Source organism: Nannobrachium achirus (assembly GCF_963921795.1).
Source record: "Nannobrachium achirus genome assembly, chromosome: 17".
Classification (NCBI taxonomy): domain Eukaryota; kingdom Metazoa; phylum Chordata; class Actinopteri; order Myctophiformes; family Myctophidae; genus Nannobrachium; species Nannobrachium achirus.
The window spans coordinates 62,267,416-62,274,484 of record NC_137824.1 but is presented as its reverse complement, the minus strand read 5'-3'; the positions used below and the strand labels follow the sequence as shown (position 1 = coordinate 62,274,484).

Below are 7,069 nucleotides of genomic sequence, written 5' to 3'. Positions count from 1 at the left end.
AGGGGACCCCCAGCCCCATAAGAGAAGATTATTGTTCTTAGATCAGATTTCATTTAGATCAGAATTCTACCACTGTCTGTGTTATTATTATGAAGTACTTTTTCAGGCTGGTGTCCACATTCTGTCCATGACAAGTCACAGGAAACCTATTGTCAAATAGAGCTTGTAGATCTGTTTGTTTTAAAATGGTGTTTATGTTTTAAAATGTTCCTCTTAGTGCTGGGGACCTCCATTAAAGACCTCCATTATAGTTTGGATAAAATAAAAAGGGTTTTTGTTCAGTAACAGTGTTAAATAGCTCTATATTGTGACAGTAATCATTGCTATAGAGTGTTTGTTCAGTAACAGTGTTAAATAGCTCTATATTGTGACAGTAATCATTGCTATAGAGTGTTTGTTCAGTAACAGTGTTAAATAGCTCTATATTGTGACAGTAATCATTGCTATAGAGTGTTCAGTAACAGTGTTAAATAGCTCTATATTGTGACAGTAATCATTGCTATAGAGTGTTCAGTAACAGTGTTAAATAGCTCTATATTGTGACAGTAATCATTGCTATAGAGTGTTCAGTAACAGTGTTAAATAGCTCTATATTGTGACAGTAATCATTGCTATAGAGTGTTCAGTAACAGTGTTAAACAGCTCTATATTGTGACAGTAATCATTGCTATAGAGTTGATGCAAAAAAAGTTAGACCAAGGCACTCTTGAGGGACAGTTAAAAAGCCTTTATTTTAGGGCTAATGCATAGCAAGAAATATAAAAAAATAAAAAAATAAAAAAATAAAAAATATAAAAAAAATATAAAAAAATATAAAAAAATATAAAAAAAAATAAAAAAAAAATATAAAAAAAATATAAAAAAAATATAAAAAAAAATAAAAAAAATAATAAAAAAAAGCACCTACGCGTTGCGGCACAATGCCTTCTTCAGGGTGACTAAGCAAAACAGTTGAACAAACATGGCTTTTATAGGAAACAGGATATGACATCACAAAATCATACAGGTTGACTGGGAGGCTAAAACCATGCCAGGACAAAGTGTAGACTTATACAATATGAAAACTACCCAAAACCACTTTAAGACACCAAAAAAGAAACAAGAAAAAACAAAAATAATCAGTTTACAATGACTGAACATCCCTTAACAGACCAACCAATTATAAAAAAGGTGAATAATCTATTTCCTCATTGAGGCCTGGAAACTCCATAGCTTTAAGTTTAAAAATCCAAAAGGTTTCCCTTTGTAAGAGGTGTTTTAGTCTATCCCCACCCCTCCGGGGATTGGGGACCACCTCAATAGCCATCACCTTAAGGGCATTAGGGCTGACATGACCTGCCTGTCTGTAATGTTTTGCCATAGGGTACTTGTCATTCCCCGTCCTGATAGCATAGACATGTTCAGAAACCCTGTCCCTCAGTCTTCGTTTGGTTCGACCTACATAAAAACATCCACATTCACATTCCAACCTGTATACCACATAAGTTGTGTTACAATTGACAAACGTATTGATATAATACGTGCCTGGCCCATGAGTGTCCTTAAACATGTTGGATTTCACAATATAATGACAATAATTACAGTTGCCACATTTGTGATTGCCTTTTGGTTTTGAGAGCCAACTCTGCTTGGTTGAGGGGACCAGGTCACTGCGAACTAGTTTGTCTTTTAAGGTTGGTGCTCGTCTGTAAGAAAAAGAAGGAAGCTCGGTGAACACATTACATAGAGTAGAATCACTTTGAATGATGCTCCAATTACGAGTTATAATATTCTTAATACGGGCTGCTTCTTGGCTGTATTGAGTGACAAAGTAAATTTGTTTAGGTTTTTGAGGCATGCGAGATTGTTTTAACAAATTTACTCTCTCCAGTGATTTAGCTTTGGTGAGAGACTGATTCAGCACATTGGGGTTATAACCCCGCTGTCTGAATCTTGCCTGCATCTCTCCAGCCTTCTCTTCAAAATCTTCATCTCTGTCGCAAATACGACGCAGCCTTTGGAATTGACCAAAAGGAATGTTTTTAATGAGCCCAGGGGGGTGAAAACTATCAGCTCTGAGTATTGAGTTGCGATCTGTTACCTTTCTAAAAATAGAGGTGTGGAGTGAGCCACTTTCAGTTTTGGAAATTTTTAAATCCAAAAAGTTAATTTCTGATTTACTGAATTCAATGCTCAATCTGAGATTCTCATTAAGAGAGTTCACATATTCATGGAATCTTAACAAATCATCTTCAGACCCCAAAAAAAGCAACAAAATGTCATCAATATATCTCCCATACCATTTTATTTTCTCATAGAAAGGATTGGCTGGACAGAGTATGAACTTTTCTTCCCACAATCCGAGATAGAGATTGGCATAGTTTGGTGCAAAACAAGCTCCCATGGCGGTGCCTTTTTGTTGGCGGTAGATTTTGTCCTGAAACAGGAAAACATTGTTATTTAATGTCCACTCTGTCAGTTGCACCAAAAAGTCAGTAGGGGGCATGACATCTTCTGGTCTAGACTGAAGGTAGTGCTTCAAAGCCTCTAAGCCTTCCTGGTGTACAATATTGGTGTAAAGTGATTCCACATCCATAGTGACCAAATAACATGAGGCAACATCTGTCAGTTCAGATAGCTTGTTCAAAGTATGAGTAGTGTCTTGGAGGAACGAAGGTAGTTTGGACACAAAAGGTTTAATATAGTAATCCACATACTTGGAAACTGGCTCTGAAATAGAGTCATTATTGCTGATAATGGGCCTTCCTGGAGGATTGGTGGGGTGCTTGTGGACCTTTGGCAACATGTAGAAAACAGCCAACCTAGGATGGGCAGGGAGAAGAAAGTCATGTTCTTGCTTAGAAATCCACTGCTCCTCCTTAGCATGTTCTAAAATAGTTTCCAACTCTCCTTTGATCTCCTCCAAGGGGTTGTATGTCAATGGGAGGTAATAGTCAGTATTGTGAAGTTGTCTATATGCCTCCTGCTCATACTGTTCTCTCCCCCATACAATCACAGCACCACCTTTATCAGCATTACGAATAATCAAATTGTCATTATCAGCCAACCACTTAATGGCTTCATTTTCTTTCTTTGTGAGATTACTTCTGTAACGCTTGTTCTTATTTTCAAACACTTTGTCAATATCATGAGACACTTTTTTAGTAAAAGCATTGAGACAGGCATTGTTTGAGACAGGGTGAAATTTAGACTTTGGTTTGAACATGGGTCTGGGAGTAGCATTGAGGTCTTGAGATGCAGACCTTTCCATAGTGTTGTACGTACTTTGGTTATACCAGACTTTCAAGTGCAAGTTCCTGAAGAATTTGAACAAGTCAACTTTAGTTTGGAATTGATTAGCACTGTAGGTAGGAGCAAAGGACAAACCTTTTGACAGAGCTGAGATGCATTCTTTGGAGAGAGGGGTGTCTGTGAGGTTCATGACTGTGTCTGGTTCTGGGTGTAGAAGCGCGTCTGTGGTCGCTGCCGGTGTGGTTGGGATCGTTGAGAATAGGCTGTGTGCCTTGCTCTTCCTCCCCCTCCGCGTCTTCCTCCTCTTCCTCTTGCCCTCCACACCTCGTTTGGCTGGTCTAAAAAATCAGATGTGTCGCTTGCCTGATGACTGGAATGATCCTCCTCATCACTGCTCGGCAGGTTGAATGACACTGATCGGGCCCGTGGTGAGCGCTGGGTGCTAGATGCATGCACTGCAGGTCTGTGTGTCCAGGAGTAGACAGACCCTTCCTCATAGTGCTTGGTGTCTCTGTTGAACTTTTCAATTTTTTTACTCTACAGCCAAACAGATGCACTCCTTACCCTCTGTTTTCTACATTGCTATAGAGTGTTTGTTCAGTAACAGTGTTAAATAGCTCTATATTGTGACATTAATCATTGCTATAGAGTGTTCAGTAACAGTGTTAAACAGCTCTATATTGTGACAGTAATCATTGCTATAGAGTGTTCAGTAACAGTGTTAAATAGCTCTATATTGTGACAGTAATCATTGCTATAGAGTGTTCAGTAACAGTGTTAAATAGCTCTATATTGTGACAGTAATCATTGCTATAGAGTGTTCAGTAACAGTGTTAAATAGCTCTATATTGTGACAGTAATCATTGCTATAGAGTGTTCAGTAACAGTGTTAAATAGCTCTATATTGTGACAGTAATCATTGCTATAGAGTGTTCAGTAACAGTGTTAAATAGCTCTATATTGTGACAGTAATCATTGCTATAGAGTGTTCAGTAACAGTGTTAAATAGCTCTATATTGTGACAGTAATCATTGCTATAGAGTGTTTGTTCAGTAACAGTGTTAAATAGCTCTATATTGTGACAGTAATCATTGCTATAGAGTGTTCAGTAACAGTGTTAAATAGCTCTATATTGTGACAGTAATCATTGCTATAGAGTGTTCAGTAACAGTGTTAAATAGCTCTATATTGTGACAGTAATCATTGCTATAGAGTGTTCAGTAACAGTGTTAAACAGCTCTATATTGTGACAGTAATCATTGCTATAGAGTGTGTGTTCAGTAACAGTGTTAAATAGCTCTATATTGTGACAGTAATCATTGCTATAGAGTGTTTGTTCAGTAACAGTGTTAAATAGCTCTATATTGTGACAGTAATCATTGCTATAGAGTGTTCAGTAACAGTGTTAAATAGCTCTATATTGTGACAGTAATCATTGCTATAGAGTGTTCAGTAACAGTGTTAAATAGCTCTATATTGTGACAGTAATCATTGCTATAGAGTGTTCAGTAACAGTGTTAAATAGCTCTATATTGTGACAGTAATCATTGCTATAGAGTGTTCAGTAACAGTGTTAAATAGCTCTATATTGTGACAGTAATCATTGCTATAGAGTGTTCAGTAACAGTGTTAAATAGCTCTATATTGTGACAGTAATCATTGCTATAGAGTGTTTGTTCAGTAACGGTGTTAAATAGCTCTATATTGTGACAGTAATCATTGCTATAGAGTGTTCAGTAACAGTGTTAAATAGCTCTATATTGTGACAGTAATCATTGCTATAGAGTGTCCAGTAACAGTGTTAAATAGCTCTATATTGTGACAGTAATCATTGCTATAGAGTGTTCAGTAACAGTGTTAAATAGCTCTATATTGTGACAGTAATCATTGCTATAGAGTGTTCAGTAACAGTGTTAAATAGCTCTATATTGTCATTGTGACAGTAATCATTGCTATAGAGTGTTTGTTCAGTAACAGTGTTAAATAGCTCTATATTGTGACAGTAATCATTGCTATAGAGTGTTCAGTAACAGTGTTAAATAGCTCTATATTGTGACAGTAATCATTGCTATAGAGTGTTCAGTAACAGTGTTAAATAGCTCTATATTGTGACAGTAATCATTGCTATGAACAGGGTTCCCACGGTCATGAAATTCCTGGAAATATTTTGAAATTAGAAAAATATTTTTCCAGTACTGGAAAAGTTTGGGAATTTATCAAGGGTCCTGGAAGGTCCTGGAAAAAATAGCTATGCATTGTCTTTGGTTATTGATTTTGTTGATACCTCTGAAATGACAAATTAAACATGGGCCAAATTGTCAAATATTAGAGGCAGAAATTGTGAAAATAGCCGATCCACATGCTCACAACGTTGTGACTTGTGAGCATGTAGATCTGCTATTTTCACAATAGAATCGTGTTATGCAAAATTCCTCAACTCTTAGTGCTCGTCAGGGTGGGGGGTCCCCAGTTAAAATATGATTATTTTGGGGGTTGCGGCCTGAAAGGGTTGAGAACCACTGGCATACACTACCTGTCTTTGGGGATTGCTAATAGGAGTAAGCCACCTGTTATTGAGCTGAATTATTATTATGTAGTCCTGGAAATTGGGTTAAATATTCTGGAAAAGTTTTGGAAATGTAAAAAATGTGTGGGAACCCTGTATAGAGTGTTTGTTCTATATTTATTGTTGTTTTTCTCCTCAAAGCGTCTTTGAGTAAGCAAGCCTACTTGGAAAAGTGCTATACAAATTTCAGATATTATTATTTATTGACTGTTGTCATATTTGAAACCCTGTCTAATCAACTCCATGTCCTCATTCACAGGTGCTGGTCATCATGTACTTCCTGGGTCATTAGGTCATCAATATGTCATGTACTTCCTGGGTCACTACTAGACTAGAGCCACTTTTCCAGTACGAGGCAGAAGCAGAACTTTCCACAACCTGAACCATATTGTTTTGGTTCTGGTTTTGTTTCCCTAGCAGTTTACAGTTTACAGTTTAGGCATTTAGCAGCAGACGCTTTTAATCCAAAGCGACTTACAATAAGCAGATAAAACATCACAATAATAAACAAGATAATATGTCAGTACATCAACAGCGATATAACAAATGCAAATGAATATCTATCTAGAAAACAATATAGTCAGTCAAGAAAAAAAAGGTTCTAAAAAACCTAAAAACAAATGCTAACTAGCTTCATGTATGGTCATTGAGTGTTTCAGTAGTGCTAAGGGTTTAGGTGGAGTCTGAAAAGGTGAGTCTTCAGTCCACGGCAAAAGCTAGCGAGTGAGTCCGTAGTTCTAAGTTCTAAGTGCGACAGGTTCACACTTAGAACTTCACAGGTTCTTGAAAGTTCTTGGTTCTGGAAAGTTCTGGTTCGGCCCTGTAGTGGAGAAGGGGCTTAGGCAAAGATATTTAATTAATGAAGATAGCTCAAAATCATTGGATCCACTAGAGTGCGACATGGTACACACACTCTGACGGCAAATCTCGCTCACGTCCTGTTTACTGGTGCTATAGATCCCGCGAGAGTGTGTTGCTGGGACAGCTAAGGAGCAATAATAAAGTCGATTTTCTCCTTTGTTGTGTCGCTGGAAAAAGCCACTTTAGCACGACAATTGTGGTAATATTATGTGGCTTGTGATGATCTGGTCCAATATTTAGTTCAGTGACCATAGCTTCTGAACTATTATTTTGCTCTGTGTTCACGTTAGCTCTCCCATTGTAAATGAATAGAATCCAAACATGCTTCCGCCTCCTAAAAAGGTATCCACCTACGTCACGCAGAAACGGGAAGTACGGGTCTGTTCCGCCCTCTTGCTATCGCCCTCTTGG

The 7,069-nt window shown here is 37.6% G+C and overlaps 1 long non-coding RNA gene across 1 annotated transcript; it reads right to left on the bottom strand.

Annotated features, from left to right (window-relative positions):
* Positions 1-921: 921 nt before the first annotated feature.
* LOC308302612 lies at positions 922-3,703 on the bottom strand. The gene is made up of 4 exons (XR_013962951.1): positions 3,367-3,703; positions 2,697-2,801; positions 2,280-2,416; positions 922-1,685 (listed from the first exon to the last, which is right to left on the bottom strand). It is a non-coding gene; the product is annotated as an uncharacterized lncRNA (long non-coding RNA).
* Between the last annotated feature and the right edge of the window lie 3,366 nt (positions 3,704-7,069).